General features: G+C 40.0%; 1 long non-coding RNA gene across 5 annotated transcripts in view; it reads right to left on the bottom strand.

Moving 5' to 3' along the window:
* LOC140460722 (uncharacterized) overlaps positions 1-27360 on the bottom strand; it is a 77788-nt gene extending 50428 nt beyond the window's left edge. For 3 of the 5 annotated variants that reach the window (XR_011954315.1, XR_011954313.1, XR_011954316.1), the window contains exons 1-2: positions 27096-27360; positions 26518-26686 (exon numbers count right to left, since the gene is read on the bottom strand). This is a non-coding gene — a long non-coding RNA (uncharacterized lncRNA). The remainder of the gene's footprint in view (positions 1-26517; positions 26687-27095) is intronic. The other 2 variants (XR_011954314.1, XR_011954317.1) reach the window with 1 other exon arrangement.
* Positions 27361-27913: the final 553 nt, after the last annotated feature.

The following is a 27913-nucleotide window of genomic DNA, read 5'->3' as shown; positions in this document are numbered from 1 at the left end:
TAAACTAGACAATATTATTAAAAATGCGGTGAAGGAAATCTTACATCTTCCTCAACCTATTATGGACGGGGTGCTCTATGCAAAAGCCCGTGATGGTGGCCTGGCATTAAATCGTCAGTATTCATACCGATTTCGACTCTGAGGAAGTATGGTACACTACAGAATTCGACGGATGAAATATTACATGCCTCATTTCATTTTGAAGGCAGTAGTGTGAAGGAGAAGATGCGGAAAATGAGTAGTCTAAAGGCACTGGAGAACATCTGGAATCCGTGTATCAATCAAGGGTCGAATGTTGGAGATACCATTATGGAGGAAGATGAAGAGATGGAAGAATTTGCGAGTTCCAACTACGCAAATTGGAGAACTATGGAAGTACAGAAGTGGATGGCCCTCCCCTGTCAAGGGGCAGGGGCACACTATTACAAGAATGATAGTATCTCCAATAACTGGTTGAAGAGGACAGACTCTATGAAAACGTCCAAAGTGATTAATTCACTGTTGCTACGAACGAATTTGTTTCCAACAAGGGCGACATTATCGTATGGCAGGCCATTCAACATCAAAAGTTGTCGAAGATGCAATGATCCTTCAGAAACAATAGCACATATTTCTGGTTGGTGTCCCTTTGTAAAAAATATGAGGATTAAGAGGCACAACAAAATAGTTGAGGAGTTGGTTAAATATATCAAGAAATACGGGTGGATAATATACGTGGAACCTAGGATTAAGGATGAGGCCGGGAAACTCTGGATACCGGACCTCAGCGTGACGAAGGAGCAGCAGATAATTGTTATAGATGTAACAGTTAGGTCTGATCTCCAAATAAACTCCCTCGAAGGGGCCTGGGACGAAAAGACGAAGACATATCAACATCTTGAGAAGGAGATAATGGACCTTACCGGTAAAGGAAAGGTATCCTTTTACGGGTTTGTGATGGGAGCCCGAGGGAAATGGTTTTCAAAGAACTCAGATTTGATGAAGACCCTCGGGATCGCGAAGTTTAAAGCCTTCGCGCAGAATGTCACAAACTTGTCTTTGTCATTGACCCTCGAGCTCCTCCGGACTTTTATGGACTCTTAATAACTCCCTTTGATTTATTTAAGTTTTAGGTCGGGAATTTTAAGGTTTTTTAATGCTTTTATATTTCTTAGTTGGTTTTAACTAATATTTATTTTAATATTTTAATTTTCTCTGTTTTAGTAATAAAGTTGTGGTATTTTAGATCACTGAGGTAATTGGTGGGGGGTAATTTGGTGTTAATTAATCAACAGGACACGCGATACACAGCAAATGATGAGAGGTGACCTAGTCAATACGGTAAATAATCCGAGCTCATCTTTGTCCTCGCTTGAGATTCTACTTCGCATTATTATTTTAATTTTTTACCTTTTTTTTTTTAAATCGTTCCCATTTTAGATCATTCAGCTGTGGTGTCGCTGGATAGGGGTTTGTCTTTTGTCGACGAGCAACGTGAAAACTCGAAAAGGACACTCCATCATGTATGATGAGTGCAATAAACACTACAGTGTTTTTAAGGTTGTTGGTCTCCGACCGGTGCCTGCGTAGTCACCTTTGTGATTCGTGTTTACGTATTTTGTCGATCACAAAGTAAGGTCGAACCTCCTCGTGGTTCCCCCTGGTAACGGCCTGTATGAGGAAGCTAAACGGGTTGACAGTTTTATCTGTTGGAGAGTTTTGGTCTGGTTTTTACTGATGGTTTTACCTTGACCTTATGGTCGGTTTTACCTGGGTTTTAAACTGTGCTTTGCTTTTCTGACGATTTTATTGTTTTATCCCGTTGTTAAAGCATTACTCTGATCAGGCCGGCTAATACGACCTCATAGAAAAGGTACGAGATGGCTGGTGACCTCTCGGTCAGATTAAATCCAATTTTGGTGGAGGCGATTATGGCTAACACTGAAAATTCCGGTTGGGTGGGAAACCGGGAGAATAACCGCGCAGCACGGTTGTTATTGGCGGCACTGTGCACCAAGTGTACTAGCCAAAAATGGACTAGACAGTCTGTCTCAACTCAGACAGATGAGACCATAATTATTACTCCGGCTATGCTATCCTTGGGCAGGCACAAGGAAGCCGTTAAAAATGTCCAGAGTAACTTGGACAGAATTCGAATTGAGGGCTTGATAGAGAAGGCCCCTCGACAGCCCAGTCTTTTTAACAGCCGGACTTATTTTAATTCGAATTTTAAGGGGTCCATTGATTTTAGTCGTAATGGAGAATCGGAGCATAGAGAGGAGAGGAATGAAGGGATAGTCATCCACCCAATAATAAGGGAGACTGATAAACTAGAACTAATAATTAATTATCCCATTGATAATTTTAGTTGTAATTATTGTAAAAATATGTATAATACAACAGGGTTATTTAGGAAACATTTAAAAGTGTGTAGGGGGATTAAATCGATTAGAGTGAGATGTAGCAAGTGTGGTTGGGAAGGGAGCTACCATGCGGTAGCCTGCCACTATTCTAAATGTAGTATAACTAATAATGAGAATATTAATGTAGAGGGTGGGGTAGGGGTAGAGAGTGATAAATCACATTGTTGTGAACTATGCCCATTAAAATTTAAGACAGTTAGGGGGTTGAGCCAGCATGAGAGACATGCGCATCACAGTTTGAGGAATGAAAAAAGGAAAAAAGGAAAAAAGGAAAAATAGAGACCAAGGAAAAGATGGTAAATAGTGAGAAAAGTAAGAAAGGGGTATGGTCTGAGGAAGAAATTGTAAAATTACAACAATTGGACTTGGAATTAAGGGGATGTAAAAATATTAATAAGCTCGTCGCGGAAAAATAGGAACTAAAACAGCTAAACAGATTTCAGATAAGAGAAGGTTATTAAATAAAAAGAATAGAAGCCGCGAAGAGGATATGGGCATGGATCAGGAAGCAATACTTAATAATATCAGTGTGAATGAAGAAACAGATAATGAGGAAGTAGAAGTGGAAAGGATAGGTGATGGGGGAAGGCCTCTTGATAGGGTAGAACAGATAATTTAGACCACAGTGATAAATCACTGGAGGATTTAATTAAAATAGTCGAAGATGAGTTAGGTAGGAATAAAGGTAGTTTTAAGGAATATGAAATGATTATGGATAGAATTATGGTGAAAATAGGAAAGGATAAAAAAGGGGTAACATCTAAGAAAAGGAGTAAAGAAGTAGGAATAAAATCGAAGAATACTGGGCGAGGAAAGAGAGGAAAAGGGAATAATGCTAAAAGAAGGTACAGAATGAAAAAAGGAAAGTTTAAGGAAATGCAAATCCTTTATAAAAAAAAAGGCAGCTTTTGGCAAGAACCCTAATGGGGGATCCATCGAAATGTAAATGTCCCCTTAGTAAGGAAGAGTTAGAAGAGTACTATAAAATAAGACTCTCTCAGGTTAATGAGAAAAATAATTTAAGAGGATTTGCTAAATATGAGAATAGAGTTGAGGAATCTGATGATGTTGTCCTGTTGGGTCCGGTAACGGTAGACAACGTCAATCAGTCTATTAAGGTGATGGACGTCGGTACCGCAGCTGGGCCGGACAGGATGACATTAAAAGAAATAATTAAGATTTTTAATAAAGACAACACACTGCTACCTAGACTCTATACAATTTGGATTAAAACTGGTAAAATCCCAGATGAGATGAAGTTGAGTCGGACCGTATTGATCCCCAAAGTAAATGAGGAGGAGGAATTAAAAGATATAAATAACTGGAGGCCAATAACAATTGGACCAATTATGCTGAGGTTATTTACCAAAATAATGGCGGGTAGGGTAAATAAAGTGGTAAGTCTTAATAAAAGGCAAAAAGGTTTTATGACCGGCGTTCAGGGATGAGAGGAAAATATTAAAATTTTAGAAAATATTATTAAGGGATCAAAAAAGAGAAAGAAAGATCTAGCAGTGGTCTTTGTAGACCTTGCCAAGGCATTCGATACGGTAGGTCATAAATTAATTTTAACAGCTCTTAGGAGACTCCATCTCCCGGTTTTATTTATTAAATTAATAGCTAACTTATACGAGAATAATTTTACACAGATCGAGGGTTTTAATTGTAGAACAGAAAGAATTAAAATTTTAAGAGGTGTCAAGCAAGGGGATGCTTTGTCACCAATTCTTTTTAATATAGTAATGGATCCTCTTATCGTGACCATCGAAGAAAGGAAAAAAGGAATAATTTTAGGATCAGATGGGAAAAGCTGTCACTGTGCTACTTTAGCATTTGCAGATGACATAGCGTTAGTTAGCGATTCATACGAGGGAATGAAATACAATTTAAAACTAGTAGAAAGATTCTGTAATAATACGGGAATGGAGGTAAATGTTAAAAAGACTAAAGGGTTTTACTTTACTGTTAAAAATAAGACAATTATCTATAATGATACGGCAAACTGGAAATTCAATGACGGGAATATTCAATTTATAGAACCAGGTCAAACAGATAAATACTTAGGTCTTAAAATAATACCTGTGGATTGGCGTCAGCCAATCAGACTGGAAAGATCGGTTGGAAAATTGGATTAGTAATTTAAAATCATCCCCCCTAAAACCGGTACAAAAATTTGAGCTTTTAAAAACCTATTTTATACCTAGATTGTATTATTATTTAATTTTATCAGAATCCTCTATAAATTATCTTAACAAATTAGATAATATAATTAAGAACACTGCAAAAGAAATATTACATCTTCCGCAGTCGATCACGGATGGTGTTTTATATGCTAGATATCGTGATGATGGCCTTGCCTTGAATAGATTGGCGACTTTCATCCCAATTTCAATTATGAGAAAATTCGGGACGCTCCACAGATCCTCAGATGAAATTTTGCATGCCTCGTTTCATTTTGAGGGTGAAAGTGTAGCTGAGAAGATGCGGAAATTGAGTAAATTAAAAAGGCTGGAATCGATTTGGAACCCGAACGTTAATCGACAATTGGGAGAAAACGATACTATCGGAGAGGATAGTGATGAGGAATTGGAAGAGATCAGTAACACTAATTATGGCAATTGGAGATCAACGGAAGTTGATAGATGGATAGCCCTCCCATGTCAAGGAGCTGGTGCTCATTACTACAAAAATGATAGTATTTCGAACAACTGGTTGAAGAAGGTTCAATATATGAAAACATCAAAGGTAATAAATTCGTTCTTATTGAGGACTAATCTATTTCCAACAAGGCCATCCTTGTCGTATGGAAGGCCTTTTAATGTTAAATCCTGCAGAAGATGTAATGCAACTTCAGAGACGTTGGCACACATCTTGGGATGGTGTCCCTATGTTAAGAATATGCGGATAAAAAGACACAATAGGGTGGCAGAAGAGTTAACTAAATTTGTTCGGAAGAATGGGTGGACAATTTTTATAGAGCCAAGGATCAAGGAGAAGGTAAGGAAATTATGGATCCCTGATCTAATTGTTAAGAAAGATCAGCAAATAGTTGTTGTAGATGTGACAATAAGGACAGACCTTCAAATTAACTCCTTGGAAGCAGCATGGGAAGAGAAGACAAGTAAATACCAACATTTAAAGGCTGAGATAATGGACCTCACAGGAAGAGGAAACATATCCTTCCATGGTTTTGTAATGGGTGCCCGAGGAAAATGGCTGGAAAAGAATAATGAGCTTATGAAAAGCCTCGGGATTTTGAAATTTAAATCTTTCTCCCAGAACATTACCACCCTTGTTTTATCTCTGACCGTGGAACTGCTGTGGATTTTTATGGACTCATAAGTTCTCCTTAAGACATAATTTAATAATTTTTTTAGAAATCATTTTAACCATAGAATTTTAAGTAGTGTTTGTTGTTTTAATTAATTTTAGGTATTTTAATTTTTAATCTTTTAAAATGTTTTAGTAATAAAGTTTGGTCGATTTTAGTTCACATAAATAATTGGTGGTGGGTAATAGGTGTAATAAATAAAGTGCATGCTCAACACAACAGGTGATGAGTGGGTAAACACGGTTTAGTGGTTGATTAACCCAGCTCATCCCTCCCCTTGCTGAGTCCTGATTCAACATTGTAGTTTGTCGTTTCCCTTAACATCATCCGGCTGTGGTTTCGCAGGATAGGGGTATTCACGCGTCAACGAGCGACGTAAAAACTCGAAAAGGACACAATCAATTGCGCATGGGGTGTGCATCAAAAAGGTTGAGTTGAACCGCCACGTGGTTCCCCTGGTAACGGCCTGGAAGAGGAGGCTCAACGGAGAGGGCAATTTTAACTGTTTGGGGTTTTAGCCTTGTTTTAAACTGATGGTTTTACCTTGACCCTTGGGTTGGTTTTACCCTGTGCTGGACTTTCTGGCAGTTTTATTGTCTTTTACTGTTGATAAAGCGTTACTCAAACCAGGCCAGCTAATACAACTCAGAGAAAAGATACGAGACGGCTGGTGACCTTTCGGTCAAATTTAAAATCCAAATTTGGTAGAGGCGATTATGGCCAATATTGAAAATTCCGGTTGTGGGAAACCGGGAAAATAACCGCCCCGCACGGTTGTTATTGGCGGCTCCGTGCGCTAAATGTATGAGCCAAAAATGGACTAGACAGTCCGTCTCAACACAGACGGATGAGACTGTAATTATTACTCCGGCTCGGCTGTCCTTGGGCAGGCACAAGGCAGTCGATAATTACGCTGAGAGTAATTCGGATTTAATTCGAGTTAGAGGACTGAAAGAGATGGCCCCTCTTCAGTCCAGTCCTTTTAATAGCCGGACATATTTTAATTCGAATTTAAATGGGCCCTTTAATTTTAGTCGGGTTGGAGAGACAGAGCACAGAGAGGAGAGAGAGATGAAGGAGAAATTATTCACCCAATAACTAGGGAGGCTGATAAAATAGAAGTAGTTATAAATTATCCAACTGATAATTTTAGCTGTGAGTATTGTAAAAATGTGTATAACACTACGGGATTACTTAGGAAGCATTTAAAAATATGTAAGGGGATTAAATCAGTTAGAATAAAATGTAGCAAATGTGAATGGGAAGGAAACTATCAAGCGGTCGCCTGCCACTATTCAAAATGTAGTGTAACTCGAAATAAAGATATTAGTGGAGAGATAGTGAATGACTGTTTAATTAGTTGTGAGTTATGCCCGTTAAAGTTTAAGACATCTAGGGGACTAGGCCAGCATGAGAGGCATGCTCATCCCAGTTTAAGGAATGAAAAAAGGAAAAAAGGTAAAACAGAAAGTAAAGAAAAGGTTATGAATGGGGAGAAAAGTAAAAAAGGGGTCTGGTCCCAGGAAGAAATTGTTAAATTGCAATTGCTAGAGTCTGAATTCAAGGGATGTAAAAACATAAATAAACTTATCGCGGAAAGGTTAAATACTAAAACAGCCAAACAGATCTCGGATAAAAGGAGGTTATTGATTAAAAAACAGGGTAACCGCGAGGAGGAAACGGTTATAGACCAGAAGGTAATACTAAATGATGTTAGTATGAATGAGGAAAATGATAACGAGGAGGCAGGAGGAGAGAGGGTAGTTGAGGAAGGAAGGCCCCTTGATGGGGAGAGGCAAGAGGATGAGATTAATGGAGATAGAATGGATAATAGGGATGAGTCTTTAGAAGATTTAATTAAAATTATGGAAGAGGGACTAGGAAAGACAAAAGGTATTACCAAGGAGTATGACGAGATTATGGATAAAGTAATTAGGAAGATAGGAAAAGGAAACGAAGATAAGAATTTTAAGAAAAAGAGTAAGAAGGTTGGAGTGAAATTAAAGAGTGGTAGGCAACGAAAGAGAGAGAAAGAGAATAACGCGAAAAGAAGATATAGTAGAAAGAAAGGAAAATTTAAAGAAGTACAAACTATGTATAAAAAGAACAGGCAGTGACTAGCGAGGACCCTAATGGGGGAACCATCTAATAATGGATGTCCCCTTAATAAAGAAGACCTGGAAGAATATTATAAAATAAGATTATCAAAGGTAAATGATAAATGTAACTTGAGGGGATTCGTTAAATACGCTAAAGGGAGTGAGGATTCTGTAGAGGGGGTCCTGTTGGGTCCGGTGACAGTGGACGATGTCAATCAGGCCATTAAGGCGATGGACATCGACACCGCCGCCGGACCTGACAGGATAACCTTAAGAGATAATTAAGATTTTTAATAGAGACAACACTTTGCTACCCCGGCTATATACTTTGTGGATCAAAAATGGTAATATCCCTGATCGGTTGAAGTTGAGTAGAGCGGTGTTAATTCCTAAAGTAAATGATAAAGAGAAACTTAAAGACATTAACAATTGGAGACCCAAAACAATTGGGCCGATTATATTAAGATTGTTTACAAAAATTATGGCGGCTAGATTAAATAGAACAATTAACCTTAATAAGAGACAAATAGGTTTTATGACCGGCGTTGCCGGGTGTGAGGAAAATATTAAAATTTTAGAGAATATCATAAAAGGAGCTAAGAAGAAGAAGGACTGAGTGGTGGTCTTTGTAGACCTGGCTAAGGCCTTCGACACCATTGGTCATAAACTAATTTTAACAGCCCTTAGGAGACTCCAGTTACCGTTTTTATTTATTAAATTAATAACTAGCTTATATGAGAATAATGTAATGCAGATTGCAAGTTTTAAATGTAAGACGGAAAAAATTAGTATTTTAAGAGGTGTTAAGCAAGGTGATGCATTATCACCCATTTTGTTTAATATAGTGATGGATCCCCTCATTGCTACTATCGAAGATAGAAAAAGAGGAATATTCTTAGGTGTAGATGGTAGGAGTTGTCATTGTGCTACATTAGCTTTCGCAGACGACATTGCGTAAGTCAGCGATTCATATGAGGGGATGAAGTATAATTTAAAATTGGTAGAGAAATTCTGTGTGAATACGGGAATGGAGATTAATGTTAGGAAGACTAAAGGGTTTTATCTTACCGTCAAAAACAAAACAATTATTTTTAATGATAAAGACAATTGGAAATTTAACGAGGGATCTATTCAATTTATTGAACCGGGTCAGACAGATAAGTACTTAGGGGCAAAGATCGACCCGTGGGTTGGTATAGCCCAAGCGGACTGGGAGGTTAAATTAGAAGGCTTGATAAATAACTAAAAAGATATCACCCCTAAAACCAACACAGAAATTAGAAATTTTAAAAACATATTTTATTCCCAGGTTATACTATTATCGAATTTTATCAGAATCCTCTGAATTATTTAAACAAATTAGACAATATAATTAAAAACGCGATCAAGGAAATACTACATCTTCCGCAATCCATCACGGATTGCATTTTATATGCCAAAAAGCGTGATGGAGGCTTGGCAATAACCAGGTTGGCTACCTTTATTCCAATATCGATCATGAGGAAGTATGGAACTTTCCATAAATCCCCGGACGAAATTGTGCACGCCTCGTGGGCGAAAGTATTATGGAGAGAATGAAGAAATTAAGTAAATTAAAGTCTTTGGAATTGGTGTGGAATCCAAATGGCAATAGGCAATTGGCAGAAGTTAATACTATCAACGAAGAAAGTGATGAGGAAATTGATGAATTCAGCAACACTAATTATGCGAATTGGAGATCCACGGAAATTGATAAATGGTTGGCTCTCTCCTGCCAGGGAGCAGGTGTTCACTACTTCAAAAACGATAGTGTATCGAATAATTGGCTTAAAAAGATTCAATTTATGAAATCCTCAAAAGTAATTAACTCGATTTTATTAAGGACCAATCTGTTTCCGACAAGGGCGTCCTTGTCGTATGGAAGACCGTTTCACATCAAAGCCTGCAGAAGATGTAATGTCACCTCGGAAACTCTGGCACACATCTCTGGATGGTGCCCTTTGTTAAGAACATGCGTATTAAAAGGCATAATAGAGTGGCAGAGGAGCTTCCTAAATTCGTTAGGAAGAACGGGTGGACAATTTTCATCGAACCTAGAATCAAGGATACGGAAGGGAAACTTTGGATCCCTGACTTAATATTTAAAAAGGATCATCGAATAATAGTAGCGGATGTAACGATTAGGTCAGACCTTCAAATCAACTCCTTAGAAGCAGCTTGGGAGGAGAAAGTAAACAAATATAAACATCTAAAGGAAGAGATTATGGACCTTACAGGAAGAGGAAACATATCCTTCCACGGTTTCGTGTTGGGCTCCCGAGGGAAATGGTTGGAGAAGAATGGAGAGCTTATGAAGGACCTCGGGATTTTGAAGTTTAAATCTTTCGCCCAGAAAAACACGAACCTGGTTTTATCATTAACCCTTGAGCTGCTAAGAATTTTTATGGACTCTTAATTTCCTCCAGATGACATAATTTAATAACTTTTTAGATATCTTTTTATTGATTTTTAGATAGTTTTAACTATTTTAATTAATTTTAGAGGTTTTAGATTTTAGAATTTTAGTAAATAAAGTTTGTATTTTAATCTCACGTTTAAATGGTGGTGGGTAATATCGGTGATAAAATTAAAATTCCCGCTAAACACAGCAGGTGATGAGTGGTAAACTATATTGAAAGGTTGAATAACCCAGCTCATCCCTGCCCTTGATGAATTCTGTCTTTTCATCTTTTTTTTATTGTACCGTTCCCTTAAGATCATCCGGCTGTGGTTTCGCTGGATAGGGGTTTTTACGTGTCGATGAGCGACAGAAAAACTCGAAACGGACACAATCCATCTTGCATGGGGAGTGCAACTAAATTTTCTTGATCAACTTTGTGATCGAGAAAATACGTAAAAACAGATCTAAAAGGTGACTACACAGGCACCGGTCAGAGACCAACAACCTTAAAATACTGTAGTCACACCCCCCCTACAGTGACTACAGTTGTTGTTTAAGGTTGTTGGTCTCCAACCGGTGCCTGTGTCGTCACCTTTGTACTCGTTTCTACGTATTTTTAATCGATCACAAAAGTAAGGTTGAACTTCCACGTGGTTTCCCCTGGTAACGGCCTGTATGAGGAAGCTCTTGACGGGAAGGCGATTTTAGATTGTTTTGTGGAGTTTTAGTCTGGTCTTATCAGTGTTTTTACCATTGATTTTATCTTTGGTCTGAACTCGATTTTACCAGTGCTATACGCCACGGGCGATGTTTTATTGTTTTACCCGCCGTTTGAGCATTACTCGGGCCAGGCCGGCTAATACTACCTCTAGAAAAGATACGAGACGGCTGGTGACCATTCGGTCTGTGTGAAACCAAATGTGGCAGAGGCAATTATGGCCGATTTCAAAGTATCCGGTTGGATGGGAGACCGGGTAAATAATTGCCCTGCACGGTTGCTTTTGGCGGCTCCGTGTGCTAAATGTATGAGCCAAAAACGGAATGGACAATCCGTCTTGATTCAAACTCAGACGGAAGAGACCATAAGAATTATTCCGTTAAGGCTGTCCTCGGGCAGGCATGAGGGAGCTGTTAACATGGTCCAGAATAATCAAGACATAATTCGAAGGGAAAGGCTGGTACAGAAGGCCCCTCTACAGCCATGTCCATTTAACAGCCGGACGATTTGGAGTTAGAATTTTAAAGGGCCATTTGTTTTTAGTTGAAGTGGAGTTTTAGAGAGCAATGAAGAGAGAGATGAAGAGGATTATTCACCCGTTAACTAAAGAAACTGAAACTAGAATTAATAATTAATTATCCTATAGAAGATTTTAAATGTAGTTTTTGTAATAATATTTATAACACAACAGGGAGGTTTAGGAAACATTTAAAAATATGTAAAGGAATCAAATCGGTAAGGATTAGGTGTAATAAATGTAAATGGGAAGGAAGTTATCAGGCAGTAGCGTGCCACTACCCTAAATGTACTAAGAGCGATAATATTAGTCTTGGTACTAGTAATAGCACTAGTATTAGTACTAGTAATGTGGAAGATGAAGTAGAAAAATCATACCAGTGTGAATCATGCCCATTAAAATTTAAATCAGCCAGAGGGTTGGGACAGCAAGAAAGACATACACACCCCGTCTTGAGGAATGAAAAAAAGGAAAAAAGGGTAAAACAGAGGCTAGGAATAGGATAGATAATAGGGAAGGTAACAAGAGGGGAGTATGGTCCAAAGAAGAAGTAGAGAGGTGCAACAACTAGAAATAGAGTTTGCTGGCTGTAGAAATATTAATAAAATTATTGCAGAGAAAATCGGTTCTAAAACCGCGAAACAAATCTCTGATAAAAGATGACTGTTAAATAAGAAGAATAAAACTAGTGAGAAGAATTGAGTTAGTCCTTAATGTTAGTGATGACAATGAAATGGAGGCTAATGACCTGATATTAACTAGGATTGTGGAGGAGGAAAATGGGAGTGAACAAAAGGGCCAGGAGAACACTAATGTTATGGAAGGTCCAGGTCATAGTGATGGGACAATAACAGATTTGATGAAAATAATTGAAGACTTGGATAAGAGTAAAACGGGTAGTAAGGAACATGAGAAAATTATGGGTATGATATTGGATGAATTAGGAAAGAAAAAAGAAGGTACAAGTAACAAGACAACTCATAGTAAACGAGTACGTTTTAAGCAAAGGGATAGTGGACGAAGGAAGACTAAGAATGAGAATAATGCGAAGAAAAGGTATAGTAGAAAAAAAAAGGGGAATTTAAAGAAACACAAGTCTTTTATAAAACTAAAAGACAATATTTAGCAAGAACGTTAATGGGGGCCCCAGTTAAGAGCGAATGTCCCCTGAGTAAGGAAGAATTGGAAGAATATTTTAGAAAGAGATTAACAAATTTAAAACGAGAAGAATAATTTAAGAGGTTTTGTTAAATATAAAAGTCAAGGAGAGGGATCCTTAGTTGGTGCTCTGACCGGTCCTGTAACGGTGGAAGACGTTGATCGCGCCGTAAAGGCGATGGATGTGAAAACCGCTGCAGGACCGGATAGGGTAACGCTGAGGGATATAATTAAAATATTTAATAAGGACAATTTACTACTGCCGAGACTATACACTATTTGGATTCAAACCAGTAAAATTCCAGATCAATTAAAAATTAGTAGAACGGTTCTGATCCCTAAAGTGAGCAATGAAGAAGAATTAAAAGATATAAATAATTGGAGGCCGATTACGATAGGTCCAATTTTGCTCAGGAATTTTACTAAAATCGTAGCGAATAGGTTAAGTAAAGTCGTAAATCTTAATAAAAGGCAAAAAGGTTTTATGACCAGTGTTGCAGGATGTGAAGAGAATATAAAAAATACTCGAAAACATCATGAACGAGGCTAAAAAGAATAAAAGGAATCTAGCAGTAGTCTTTATAGATTGAGCTAAAGCCTTTGACACAGTAGGTCATAAACTTATTATTACAGCGTTGAAGAGACTCCAGCTCCCGTCAATATTTATTAAATTAATTACAAATCGATATGAAAATAACTTTACTCAGGTAGAAGGTTTTAAGTGTAAAACCGGAAACATGCAGATTTTAAGAGTAGTAAAACAAGGTGACGCATTGTCACCGATTTTGTTTAATATTGCGATGGACCCGTTAATTAGCACTGTCGAGGAAAAGCAATAGGGAATATTCCGAGGAGTGGATGGGAATAGTTGTCACTGCGCAACGTTAGCGTTTGCGGATGACATAGTTCTAATTAATCAATCATATGAGGGTATGGTGTATAATTTAAAAGTGGTCGAGAGGTTTTGCAATAATACGGGGATGGAAGTTAATATTAAGAAAACTAAAGGATTTTACGTTACTTATAGGAATAAGACATTTATATTCAACGATAAAGTAAACTGGAAATTGAACGAAGGGGATATACAATTTATAGAACTGGGAACCACAGAAAAATACTTGGGGGCTAAAATAGACCCGTGGTTAGGGATTAGTAAACTTGACTGGGAAAACCAATTGGATGCATGGATAGGGAATTTTAAAAGATCCATATTAAAACCGGTGCAAAAATTAGAACTTTTAAAAACATATTTGATTCCTAGGCTGCATTATTATTCAGTTTTATCAGAGGTTTCTTTTAATTATCTTAACAAATTAGATAATATTATTAAAAGTGCAGCAAAGGAGATTTTACACCTTCCGCAATCCATCACGGATGGAGTGCTTTATGCAAAGTCCCGTGATGGTGGCCTGGCACTAAATCGATTGTCAACTTTCATTCCGATCTCGATTATGCGGAAATATGGAACGCTACAGAAATCCGAAGATGAGGTATTGCATGCCTCTTTTCGGTTTGAAGGTCATAGCGTAGCAGAGAGAATGTACAAACTGAGTAAGTTAAAGGTTATGGAAAATATCTGGAATCCCAATATTAATCGAGGATCTGATGAAGTGGATCCTATCATTGAAAATAGTGAAGACGGGTTGGAAGAATTTGCTAATACCAACTATGCAAATTGGAGAGTAACAGAACTACAGAGATGGATGGCCCTCCCTTGTCAAGGGGCAGGGATCCATTACTATAAAAATGATAGTATATCCAACAATTGGTTGACTAAGACACAATTTATGAAGACGTGCAAAGTGATTAATTCCATCTTGTTACGAACGAATTTATTTCCAAAGCGGAGGTCATTATCGTATGTCGCACATATTTCTGGATGGTGTCCATATGTGAAGAATATGAGAGTCAAGAGACACAATAGGATAGCAGAGGAGTTGGTTAAATTTGTTAAGAAAAACGGGTGGACTATATATGTGGAGCCACGAATTAAAGATGCGTCTGGGAAACTCTGGATACCAGACCTAATCTTGAAGGAACAGCAGATCGTGGCGGTAGATGTAACTGTAAGATCAGATCTTCAAATAAATTCTCTCGAATCTGCTTGGGAGGAAAAGATAAAGAAATATAAACATTTGGATAAAGAAATAATGGACCTCACTGGTAGAGGAAAAATATCTTTTTAATGAGTTTGTGATGGGAGCCCGAGGGAAGTGGTACGAGAAGAATTCGGAATTGATGACAGCCCTCGGGATTGCAAGATTTAAATCATTTGCATGGAACATCACAAGCCTAACTTTATCTTTGACCCTCGAGCTTTTACGGATTTTTATGGACTCGTAACAGCTCCGATCAACGTATTTCTTTTTTTTAATTGTATTGATTTAAATTTTCTTTTAGTTGTTTTAATAATTTTAGAAGTATTTTAAATAGTTCGATTTTAATTTTGATTTAAATTTTAAAATTTTAGTATTAAAGTTGTATTGTTTTAGATCACTTAGGTTAATTGGTGGTGGGTAATGTTAGGTGTTAATAATTAAAGTGCACACGACACACAACAGGGGATGAGTGGTAATTCTGTCTATTGGTTGATAACTTCAGTTCATTCCTCGCCTTGCTGAAATTCTGCTTCATGATGTCATTTTAATTTTTTATTTTTTTACCGTCCCCTTTTACATCTTCTGGCTGTGGTTTCGCTGGATAGGGGTATTTTACTCGTCGACGAGCGATGTTAAAATCTCGAAATGGACACAATCCATCGCGCATGGTGAGTGCAACAAATAGTTGTACTTTGTCGATCACAAAGTATGGTCGAACCTCCTCGTGGTTCCCCCTGGTAACGGCATGGAAGAGGAAGCTTAAACGGGAGGACAGTTTTAGTCTGGTTTTTACTGATGGTTTTACCTTGACCTTATGGTTGGTTTTACCTTGGTTTTAACCTGCACTTTGCTTTTCTGTCAGTTTTATTGTTTTATCCCGTTGTTAAAGCATTAATCTGATCAGGCCGGCTAATACGACCTAACAGAAAAGATACGAGACGGCTGGTGACCTTTTGGTCAAATTAAATTCAATTTTGGCGGAGGCGATTATGGCTAACACTGAAAATTCCGGTTGGGTGGGAAACCGGGAGAATAACCGCCCCGTACGGTTGTTATTGGCGGCACCTTGTGCCAAGTGTACTAGCCAAAAAAGGACTAGACAGTCTGTCTCAACTCAGACAGATGAGACCATAATTATTACTCCGGCTAGGCTGTCCTTGGGCAGGCACAAGGAAGCTGTTAAAAATGTCCAGAGTAACTTGGACAGAATTCGAATTGAAGGACTGAGAGCCCAGTTTATTTAACAGCCGGACCTATTTTAATTTGAATTTTAAAGGGCCCACTGATTTTAGTCGTAATGGAGAATCGGAGCATAGTGAGGAGAGGAATGAAGGTACAGTTATTCACCCAGTAATTAGGGAGACTGAAAAATTAGAATTAATAATTAATTATCCAATTGATAATTTTAGTTGTAACTATTGTAAAAATGTTTATAATACGACCAGGTTATTTAGGAAATATTTAAAAGTGTGTAGGGGGATTAAATCGATTAGAGTGAAATGTAGTAAGTGTGGATGGGAAGGGAGCTACCAAGCGGTAGCCTGCCACTACTCTAAGTGTAGTATAACTAATAATAAAGGAGGTTGATGAAGAGGTAGAGAGTGATAAATTAAATTGTTGTGAACCACGCCCATTAAAATTTAAGACGGTCGGGGGGGTTGAGCCAGCATGAGAGGCATGCACATCCCAATTTGAGGAATGATAAAAGGAAAAAAAAAGGAAAATAGAGACCAAGGAAAAGGTGGTAAATAGTGAGAAAAGTAAGAAAGGGGTATGGTCTGATGAGGAAATTGCAAAATTACAATTATTAGATTTGGAATTAAGGGGATGTAAAAATATTAATAAGCTCATCGCGGAAAAAATAGAAACTAAAACAGCGAAACAGATTTCAGATAAGAGAAGGTTATTGAATAAAGAGAATAGAAACCGCGATGAGGATATGGACCTGGATCAGGAATTAATACTTAATAATACGAGTGTGAATGAGGAAATAGATAATGAGGCGGTAGAAGTGGAAAGGATATGTGATGGGGGAAGGCCTCTTGATAGTGATAATCAAGAGGGTCAGGGTAGGATAGATAATTTGGACCACAGTGACAAATCACTGGAGGATTTAATTAAAATAATGGAAGATGAAATGGGTAGGAATAAAGGTAGCTTTAAGGAATATGAAGAGATTATGGATAGAATAATGGTGAAAATAGGAAAGGATAAAGAAGGTGTAACATCTAAAGAAAAGGATCAAAGAAGTAGGAGTAAAATTAAAGGATAGTGGGCGAAGAAAGAGAGGAAAAGAGAATAATGCTAAAAGAAGGTACAGTAGGAAAAAAAGGAAAGTTTAAGGAAATGCAAGTCCTGTATAAAAAGAATAGGCAACTTTTGGCGAGAACCCTAATGGGGGCTCCATCTAAATGTAAATGCCCCATTAGTAAAGAAGAATATTATAAAGTAAGACTTTCTAAGGTAAATGAGAAAAATAATTTAAGAGGATTTGCTAAATATGAAAAAAGAGAGGTGAGGAATCTGATGATGTTGTCCTGTAACGATAGATGACGTCAATCAGGCTATTAAGGCGATGGACGTCGATACCGCTGCTGGGCCGGACAGGATGACATTCAAAGAAATAATTAAGGTTTTTAATAAAGACAACACACTGCTACCTAGGCTCTATACGATTTGGATTAAAACTGGTAAAATCCCAGATGAGATGAAATTGAGTTGGACCGTATTGATCCCCAAAGTAAATGAGGAGGAGGAATTAAAAGATATAAATAACTGGAGGCCAATAACAATTGGGCCAATTATGCTGAGGTTATTTACTAAAATAATGGCGGGTAGGGTAAATAAAGTTATAAATCTTAATAAAAGACAAAAGGGTTTCATGACCGGCGTTCAGGGATGAGAGGAAAATATTAAAATTTTAGAAAATATTATTAAGGGATCAAAAAAGAGAAAGAAAGATCTAGCAGTGGTCTTTGGAGACCTCGCCAAGGCATTCGATACGGTAGGTCATAAATTAATTTTAACAGCTCTTAGGAGACTCTAACTCCCGGTATTATTTATTAAATCAATAGCAAATTTATAGGAGAATAATTTTACACAGATCAAGAGTTTTAATTGTAGAACGGAAAGAATTAAAATTTTAAGAGGTGTCAAGCAAGGGGATGCTTTGTCACCAATTCTTTTTAATATAGTGATGGATCCTCTTATCGCAACCATCGAAGAAAGGAAAAAAGGAATAGTTTTAGGATCAGATGGGAAAAGCTATCGCTGCGCTACTTTAGTATTTGCAGATGACATAGCATTAGTTAGCGAATCATATGAGGGAATGAGATACAATTTAAAACTAGTAGAAAGATTCTGTACTAATACGGGAATGGAGGTAAAATGTTAAAAAGACTAAAGGGTTTTATTTTACTGTTAAAAATAAAACAATTATTTATAGTGACACGGCTAATTGGAAATTCAATGACGGAAATATTCAATTTGTAGAACCAGGTCAAACAGATAAGTATTTAGGTGCTAAAATAGACCCGTGGATTGGCATTAGCCAATCAGACTGGGAAGGTCAGTTAGAAAATTAGATTAGTAACTTAAAAATATCGGCCCTAAAACCTTCACAAAAATTAGAGCTTTTAAAAACCGTTTTTATACCTAGATTGTATTATTAGCTAATTGAAGATTCTGATAATATTAAATATCTTAACAAATTAGATAACATAATTAAAAATGCTGCAAAAGAAATATTACACCTTCCGCAGTCGATCACGGATGGCGTATTATATACTAGATACCGTGACGGATGCCTTGCTTTAAATAGATTGGCGACGATCATGAGAAAATTCGGGACGCTCCACAGCTCCTCAGATGAAACTTTGCATTCCTCATTTCATTTTGAGGGTGAAAATGTAGCGGAGAAGATGCATAAATTGAGCAAATTAAAAGTTGGAATTGATTTGGAACCCAAATGTTAATCGACAAGTGGGAGAAAATGTTACCATCGGGGAAGACAGTGATGAGGAGTTGGAAGAGTTTAGCAACACCAATTATGGGAACTGGAGATCAACGGAAATTGATAGATGGATAGCCCTCCCATGTCAAGGAGCTAGCGTTCATTACTATAAAAACGATAGTATTGCGAATAATTGGTTGAAGAAGGCCCAATTTATGAAGACATCTAAAGTAATTAATTCAATTTTATTGAGGACTAATCTATTTCCGACAAGGGCATCCTTCTCGTATGGAAGGCCTTTTAATGTTAAATCCTGCAGAAGATGTAATGCAACTTCAGAGATGTTGGCACACATCTCGGGATGGTGTCCCTATGTTAAGAATATGCGGATAAAAAGACACAATAGGGTGGCAGAAGAATTAACTAAATTTGTTAGGAACAATGGGTGGACAATTTTTATAGAGCCAAGGATCAAAGATAAGGTAGGGAAATTCTGGATCCCTGATCTAATTTTTAAGAAAGATCAGCAAATAGTTGTAGTAGATGTAACAATAAAGGACGGACCTTCAAATTAACTCCTTGGAAGCAGCATGGGAAGAGAAGACAAGTAAATATAAACATCTAAAGGATGAGATAATGGACCTCACGGGAAGAGGAAACGTATCCTTCCATGGTTTTGTGATAGGTGCCAGAGGGAAATGGCTGGAAAAAAATGATGAGCTCATAAAAAGCCTCGGGATCCCAAAATTTAAATCTTTCACTCAGAACATCACAACCCTTGTTTTGTCTCTGACCCTTGAACTGCTGCGAATTTTTATGGACTCACAAGTTCTCCTTACGACATAATTTAATAACATTCTACAGTTAAAAATTTCTAAAGTTAAATAGTATTTGTTGTTTTAATTAATTTTAGATATTTTAGTTTTTAAAAAATCTTTTTAAAATGTTTTTAGTAATAAAGTTTGGTAGATTTTAGTTCACATAAATAATTGGTGGTGGGTAATAGGTGAAATAAATAAAGTGCATGCTCAACACAACAGGTGATGAGTGGGTAAACACTGTTTAATGGTTGATTAACCCAGCTCATCCCTCCCCTTGCTGAGTTCTAATTCAACATTGTAGTTTGTTGTTTCCCTTAAGATCATCTGGCTGTGGTTTTGCTAGATAGGGGTATTCACGCATCGACGAGTGACGTTAAAACTCGAAAAGGACAGAATCCATCGCATATGGGGAGTGCATCAAGTACTGCTGAGTGTGATTTTGGGAAGCAAAAAGTGTGTAAATCCAGAATGAACATGCAATGTAGTTGGGGTAAGAGTCATGGCTTAAAGTATTCCTACATAAAGACTCTTTCTAACAGAATAAATGAATCAAGAAAAGGGTTCGGTAAACTCGCGTGGTATTTGAGCAAAACTCAAGGGAAAGGATTGCCGTCTCCAGAGTGCTTAAGAGACAGCGAGTTTAAGGGTGATTTTAGAGTTGGAGCCACCATTAGTTGAGTTGGACTCGCCAAAGACATACCGGGTACGTGGTTTCTTGGTTTACAAAAACTAAGGCATTGAGGCAGATGCGCTAAATGCGAGAGGAGACCTCCGGAGGTAAAAGCAAGTCAAAGGGAAAAGATAACAGTACCACGAGAGAGAGCAAGCGAGCGAGCGAGCTGAACACTTTTCCAGTAACGCTGAAAATGGGCTCCTGCACGATCAAACAAAAGGAGAGTCCACACTGGACTTGGAATGGCCAACCAAAAATACAATACACGCTAAATAATTACGGTCCAGAGTCTGTAAAGCAGTTAATATTGTGAATTAAGGAATGTGGCTTTCCGGAGGGAGGAAGTTTTAGTAAAAGGCAGTTGGAAATATTGAGGTCAAGGTTGGAGGAGAGACAGGAGGAGAAAAGGAAGGGAAAAATGGAACCAGAGAATTGGAGTGCTTAGAACATGTGGAAGGCTGAGGCTGATATCAGGGAAAGGAAATCTCAAGTCAAAGATAGATCAAATACACGTGCAAACATGCAGACGCACGTGGAAAACAACCTAATGAAGCTGTGCAGTGCCTTAAATCTGTTTCAGATCCTGACCTTGATGACTGCCCTCCAAGACCTACAACCCCCTCTAGGAGATCCACCTGGCGAAGGTCCCAAGTCAGCAGCTGTCGCCTCAGGGTCTGCTGGATCAACGATAGCATGTCATACCCACAACCAATTGAAGCAAGAAGCCCAAAAGAAGTACAGCCACTCCAAGACAGAAAGGCATCCAGGGTCTGTCCACGATCATCCCCTGACAGATGACGAGTCAGAGGGTACTGGTGTACGATCGTCTAACCAGGTAGTTCTGCAATCCCCAATGGTTGAAGTCACAGGCCCAGAAGAGTATCCAGTGTTGGTCCACCAGCCATGATCCATGAAGGATCTGGAAAGTGCCTATGGGCAGTTGCCTAACCCACGCAAGGTTGGAGGTAATAAGTTCGCTGAAGAAGTGACAAAGTTCTGTACTGAGTTCCGTCCCACATCGCATTAGATGAGACATCTCCTGGGATGAAAACAGGGTGCCGACGTCACCAAAATAAAGTATAAATAGCCAGCCGTAAATGTCCCTGCCAGAGTAGCTGACCCGCAAGCGGACGAGAACGGAGACTTTAATGCTTTTGTGGCAGCTGCCCGTAGGGAGGCATTCCCAGTGCAAATGGAAATGACCAAAAGTGCAATGTGTAAACAACAAGGTGAGATGCTGTATGAGGCACACCTGAGAAACAGCTTCTTCAATGAAATGAAGGACAATATAGCGATAAAGGTAAAAGACACATGTATTACCTGGGACATGGGAAAGCTTAATTTGATAGAACAACACGCGATACATGCTGAAAAATTGCGTACGCAAGAGAAGGATAAGTGGAAACTAAAACAGCAAGCACATAAAGCTCAGCTTACTATGACGCAAATGGTCGCCCAGTCGTTGGAGGGAGGTCGCAGAAGAGGAAGAAGTGTGGGCAGAGGTAGATCTGGCAGGTGCTTAGTGTGCAGAGCAATGGACCACTGGACGAGACAGTGCCCACACAGACACCCTCAATCGGCCCTGGAGGCTGAGCGACAGGGTGACTGACAGGGGAAAGCTGAGGTGGAGGTGGGCAGCCCACGAGGTACAGGTAAGCCTCTTTCCTTTATGCTTGGCAATAAAAACTCACTTATACTAATCTCTTCTACGAACCTTACAGGCACTGAGCCATGTCCCACCTCTATATCAAGCACTGAGATTGTGAAGTGTGGACAGTCTGTTCAACATCACAACGATGCGTAATAGTCGATGTCTACCTCTGTTATATGGGGAAGGTATATCTGGTACCTTTTAAGTAGATACAGCGGCAACATACTCAGTCCCTAAATTAAGCCAGTTTAGACAATCGATGCAAATAAAGAGGAGTGAAAGGTTCCTGAACACAATGAGTGCATCAGGAGTCATGGTGCGGGAGAGATTTTCTGCACCCCTATTGTGCGAAACTAGTAACAGGAAACATTCCAATTCTCCTTCCTGTTATCAGAATTTTGTCCTTTAAATCTGATGGGTTGGGATCTCATAGTTAGACTGGGGTTGGGTTTGCGCTGTACCCATACAGGCTTGCAGGTAATTCAAAAGGAAAGATTTATCTGAGCAGGTTGTAAAATATGACCCACGACCCCTGATGTATGTCCATGAGTGGTGATTAAGCCAGACAGTGATAAGTTCAGTGAGCAATTCACTCGCCCTGGATGCAAGCAACTATGTTAATCTAATTAACAGCGATTTTCTTGCTGGAGATATGCTGCACTGCACAGCACACATACACCTTGATGGCCCTGACAAACCATATGAGAAAGATTGGTTCAGGGGATTGGTTAAACCAGATCAGTTGGTATTGCGCGAATTTCATTGGAATGATTACAGATGTGCAGTCAGTGTGAATTTATCTCAGGTATCTGTAACAGCAAGCAGACCCTAAGTTTTTGATGTGAAAGGCTCTTTTCCTCTTGTGTCACTGGTGGCAGAATTTGTGACCATGGGTGCTAAAGGCATAAAGAATGAAAGGTTGGGTCTTCAGAGACTATGTGGGCATCTGGTTCAATGCAGATATGCGGACACAGGAAGAAACTAAGTTGGCTAACTCAGGCAGATGGGGCAGTCCAAGTAACCCCCGCTAGCCCTGAAGAGCCTAGGAGGGTAGCCTGGCGTTTCCCTAAGATAGAAGGCTCAGACCCAAGATTAAAAACGGTCCCTACGGAGTTGTGGGCAAGAGGCAAGCATGATGTGGGGCTCATACGAGGCTGTGAACCCACACAAATAACCCTGAAGTCTGAGTATCGTCCTTACAGAGCACAACACCCGTTAAAACCAGAGGCTATAGGAGGAATTACTTCAGTCTTTGAATCCCTCCTCAAAGCTGGGGTGATAATCCCCTGTGAGAATCCCCATTTTTAAAGGTCAAAAAGACAAACATTCCCAGTGAAACAAAGGAATGGAGATTTGTTCAAGACCAGCAGGCAGTCAATAATGCCGTTGTCCCATGCACCCCAAATGTTGCCAACCCCTATACTATATTAGCTCAAATTCCACCGGACAGTAAATGGTTCTCTGTTGTGGGTTTAGCAAATGCCTTTAGTGTACCGGTACACCCAGATAGTCAACTCTGATTCGCTTTTTCATTCAAAGGGAAATCATATACAATAACCTTGACAAAGTGAAGGTAAGTCCCCCACCATATATAACAAGGCTGTACACAGGATTCTGGAGACTCTTGTTCTAACCGAAGGGTTAGTATTCCTGCTGTATGTAGATGATTGCTCAATGGCGGCAACAACAAAAGGAACAATGTGAGAAGGATAACCTTGTGTTGCTTCGGCATCTAGCGGGGAAGGGGACAAAGCCAGTCTCACAAAGCTACAATTTGTGCAACAACAGATAACGTTCTTAGGTCACTTAATATCTGGACAAGGGAAGGCCATTGGTCAAGGCAGAGTTCAAGCAATCCAGCAAATTCCAAAGCCTCACACAAAGAAACAATTGCTGTCATTTTTGGGCATATGCTCCTACTGTAGAATGTTTATCCACATTACGCAACCCTTGAAGCGCCCCTAAGTGACATAGCCCATGGCAAAGGAATGCAGAACCAGAGTCCGTTGCAGTGGACCCTAGAGGCCAAAAATGCCTTTGTTGAATTGAAAAAGGAGCTCCAAACTACACCTACACTGGGGATTCTGAATCCAAACAAGCCTTTTGTACAAATGGGTAGATGAAAAGCGTGGCTGCATGACATCTATGCTGTTACAGGATCATGGGGGATGATTGAGGCCGGTAGCATATTTTTCGGCTAAACTAGACCCCGTAGTGGCAGAATTGCCTGAACGTCTGCGGGCTGTGGCTGCAGCTGAAAAGGCTATTGTTGCATCCAGGGATATAGTCGGCTATGGAGAATTAACCCTTCTGGTCCGACATGCGGTATCCTTACTGCTTTCCGAGCAAAAGACAGCACACGTGGCAGCAGCACGTTGGCTCAGATACAATAGTGTTATTGGAGATGCCTAACATTACAATTAAGCAATGTAATGTCCTTAGCCATCCTAGCATTCTCCCCACAGAAGGAGACGGAGACCCACATGATTGTGTCGCTGTAACTAATGAGATTTGCAGTTCTCGACCAGATTTGTAGGATTCACCACTTCAGAATCCAGATATGGAGTTTTTTGTGGACAGGTCAGCATTCAGGAGCAAGGAGACAGGCCAGAATTGTGTTGGGTATGCTTTAGTGACTACCCATGATCACTCCCTTCTCATCTGTCAGCACAAGCAGCGGAGCTGATGGCCTTGACTGAGGCCTGTAAATTGGCTGAGGGAAGGACAGTGAATACTTACACCGATAGCAGATATGCATTCGGGGTTGTACATGATTCTGGAACCCTGTGGAAACAAAGGGGTTTCTTAACCTCCACCGGAAAGCCCATCACACACAGTGGCCTGGTTTCTGACCTCCTGGAAGCGGTCCTATTGCATAAATCAATCGCTGTGTGTAAATGTGAAGCCTATACAAAAAAATAACGATTTTATTTCTCAAGGCAATGTGAGGGCAGACTCAGCAGCAAGAACGGCAGCCTAGCAGCCGCCAAGTGAGCAGACGGACATGTGTATGACAAAAATGTGTACCCCAACAGCAAACGTATGAGAGTTACAGTCACAGGCCACGCTGGAAGAAAACTGAGTGGTTGAAAGCAGGATGTAGTGTGAGGGAAGGAGTATGGTGTGGCCCCAATGGTAAACCCTGTCCACCACAATCATTATTTCCATTCTATGCCAAAGGACCATGTGTCAAAAGGGGGGATGCATGACAGTATTTCGGCACACTGGTACATTAAGGGATTTCCTCATTACTCCCAGAGATATTGTGAACGATGTTTATCTGTGCTACTAATAATGTGGGAAGGGGAATACAGATGAGTCAGGCAGCACACCCCCAACCCCTTGAACATTTACAGATTGATTTTATTAAACTAATGCCCAAAGGGAAAGGTATTGTCTGGTAATAGTTGATTTTTTTCCAAGTGGGTGGAAGTGTTCCCCACGTCTAAACAGGATGCCAGTGCAATAGCCAAGGCTTTGCTAACTGAGATAATTCCAAGATGGGGCATCCCTGAAAGGCTTAGGAGTGACAATGGGACACCATTTGTCAATAATGCTTTACAGCAGACCAGTGATTATTCAGGAATAAACATGAGACAACACTGTGCCTACCACCCAGCAAGCAGTGGGGCAGTGGAAAGAGAAAATGCTACCCTAAAAAATAAATTGACAAAATGCTGTGAGGAACTCAGGGTGACATGGACAAAGACACTTCCAATTGTCCCAGTGTGTATGAGATCTGGGAGGAGAGGAAGAGCTAATCTTAGCCCGTTTGAGATTTTGTTTGGTATACCGCCCAACACAGGAATTGGCCCAAGACCTAAGGTAAGACAGAGAGCAGGCCACTGTGAGGATCAGATGTTGTGCTACTGTATAAAACTCTAGACTTGTGTCTAAAATACAGAATCAAGTGAAAGCAGCACTAACCCAATCAGCAAAGGGGAAGCTGCACGATCTAGAACCTGGAGGCTGGATAGTGATGAAAGAATTCAGGAGGAAAAGTTGGAAGGCAAAGAAGTGGCTGGGGCCATTTCAAGTGCTCCTTACAACACAGACAGCTGTTAAGATCACTGAAAGAACCATGTGGATACACGCCAGCCATTGCAAATGTGTAGCTGGACCTGAGGAGACATTGGACAGCACCGGAACCAAACGAGCATCTACAGGAAAACAATACACATGGACCAAATACTTAACTACAGATGCAATTATCATAAAATCTGCAAAAGAAGCTACATTAGGACATTATTTGAATAAGCCACCACACACCGCAGCACAGAGGAACTACAAACAGTAGAAGAGAAATACCTACACAGCACATTTGAGAAGAACGGGTACTCAATAAACCAGTCCACTTATTTCTCAGCAACAAACCCAAACAACCAGACATGTGCCCATGTAAGTAATCTATCAACAAAGGCATATCTGAAATGACTTCCAGACTACTCCGATCTCTTGGCAACATGGTAGCCCAGAAACCTACCAACACACTTAACAGCAGTGAATGAACTCAAAAGAACCCACACAAACAACCACCAAAACGAATGCTATTTACAAAATAGCATGCAAAGAATGTAACAAATATTACATCAGCCAAATAGGCAGAAAACTAGCCACCAGGATACATACACGAGTTACAAAAAGACATGATCCACTATCACTAGTTTCTCTACTTACAGATGAAGGAGGACACTACTTTGACTGCGACAACACACCCATCCTCGGGCAAACCAAACCAACACACAAGCATTGCGCATAGCATGGCATTCCAACCAGAACTCCATCAATATCGATTATGGACCCCATCTACCATCCTCTGGGGAAAAGAATTGGAAACGATATCATCCTAAGAAACCAAAACACAAATAGAAAGCAGGACATAACACCAACGCTTCAGTGAAGGCTTACTGATGATGTTATCAAGTATGGTGACGAAACATCTGAAAATGAACCTTCTAGATCAGCGAGCAAACTTACATCTAGAATGACACAAAGGCTGCCACGAGGTTGGAATTCTCTCCCAGAAATGACAGTTGATGGTGCCCTCACCAAGATGGCCGCCCGCGCGCTCCGCCCCAAGACAACATGCGCCCTACCCTCACAAAGATGGCGGCCGGTTGCCCGGGTAACCCGAGAGCTCCTTCGCCGGTGAAGTAAACACTGCGGCCTGTGGGGCTTCTATTGGAGGCCTCAGTCCTCCCCCTAGGAGTTTATAAACTCCCCAGTCTCCCTCCTCCCGCGGTTCCCAATCCTACCCTGTCTCACTGTCTCCTCTCCCCGGGAACAGGAGCCAGGTCTTGGCGCTCGGGCCTGGCGACCTCCCCGGGATGTTTCTGAAACCTGGTCCTGTCCTGAAGGAGGATCACCGGGACCCGAAACCCGTCCTCACATTTCTCCCGACACGAGCTGCCGGACCTGCTCAGCCTTTCCAGCGGCTCCTGTTCTTGTTCCTTCAGCCGCCGGCGCCATTCCTCTCCCACACTCAGTAACACTGTCATTGTCCGGCCGCGGGACCTACACTGCACATGCGCCAAAGGGCGGGGTCCCTGCTTTGATGTCATCATTGGCTGTGGAGTCCTCCGACCAACCGGAGACAATAGGGGCGGGGCGATCATGTCATCAGCTTTTAAACTTTTCAGCCTGTTCAGAAATGTTATTCTCACCTCTGGAAGGCTGAAACTTTGGGAAACTTTCAAATTTAAGCAAAAGGATATTAAGAAAGGAATAAAAATAGCTACGGTAGATTTCAAGTTTACAGAGGGTAGAAAGTGTAAAATGATTGAGTACAGCATTGAAGTCGTCGAGCCTGGAGGTAAGGAAGGGAACCACAGAGGGTTCCAGCAACAGCTACTTTGAGAATGGGACAGGCTCGAATGAGATGCCAGAGGTGGATATAGGTGTTTTCGTGCTAGCACAGATCAGAAGCTCCTCTCAGCATCAAATGCAGCTAGTTGCGAACAGCCTGACTGAATCTCAGTAAGTTACAAGGGAGAGAGATGGAGGCTGTAGCTCAGGAATGAAAATTGGTGCAGAGACATTAAACAGTGGCTTAATTCTTCCCAACGTTTATTTG

This window comes from Chiloscyllium punctatum, chromosome 36 (genome assembly GCF_047496795.1).
Source record: "Chiloscyllium punctatum isolate Juve2018m chromosome 36, sChiPun1.3, whole genome shotgun sequence".
NCBI classification, from domain to species: domain Eukaryota; kingdom Metazoa; phylum Chordata; class Chondrichthyes; order Orectolobiformes; family Hemiscylliidae; genus Chiloscyllium; species Chiloscyllium punctatum.
The sequence above is the reverse complement of the archived record's forward strand: the minus strand, read 5'-3'. Positions and strand labels throughout refer to the sequence as shown.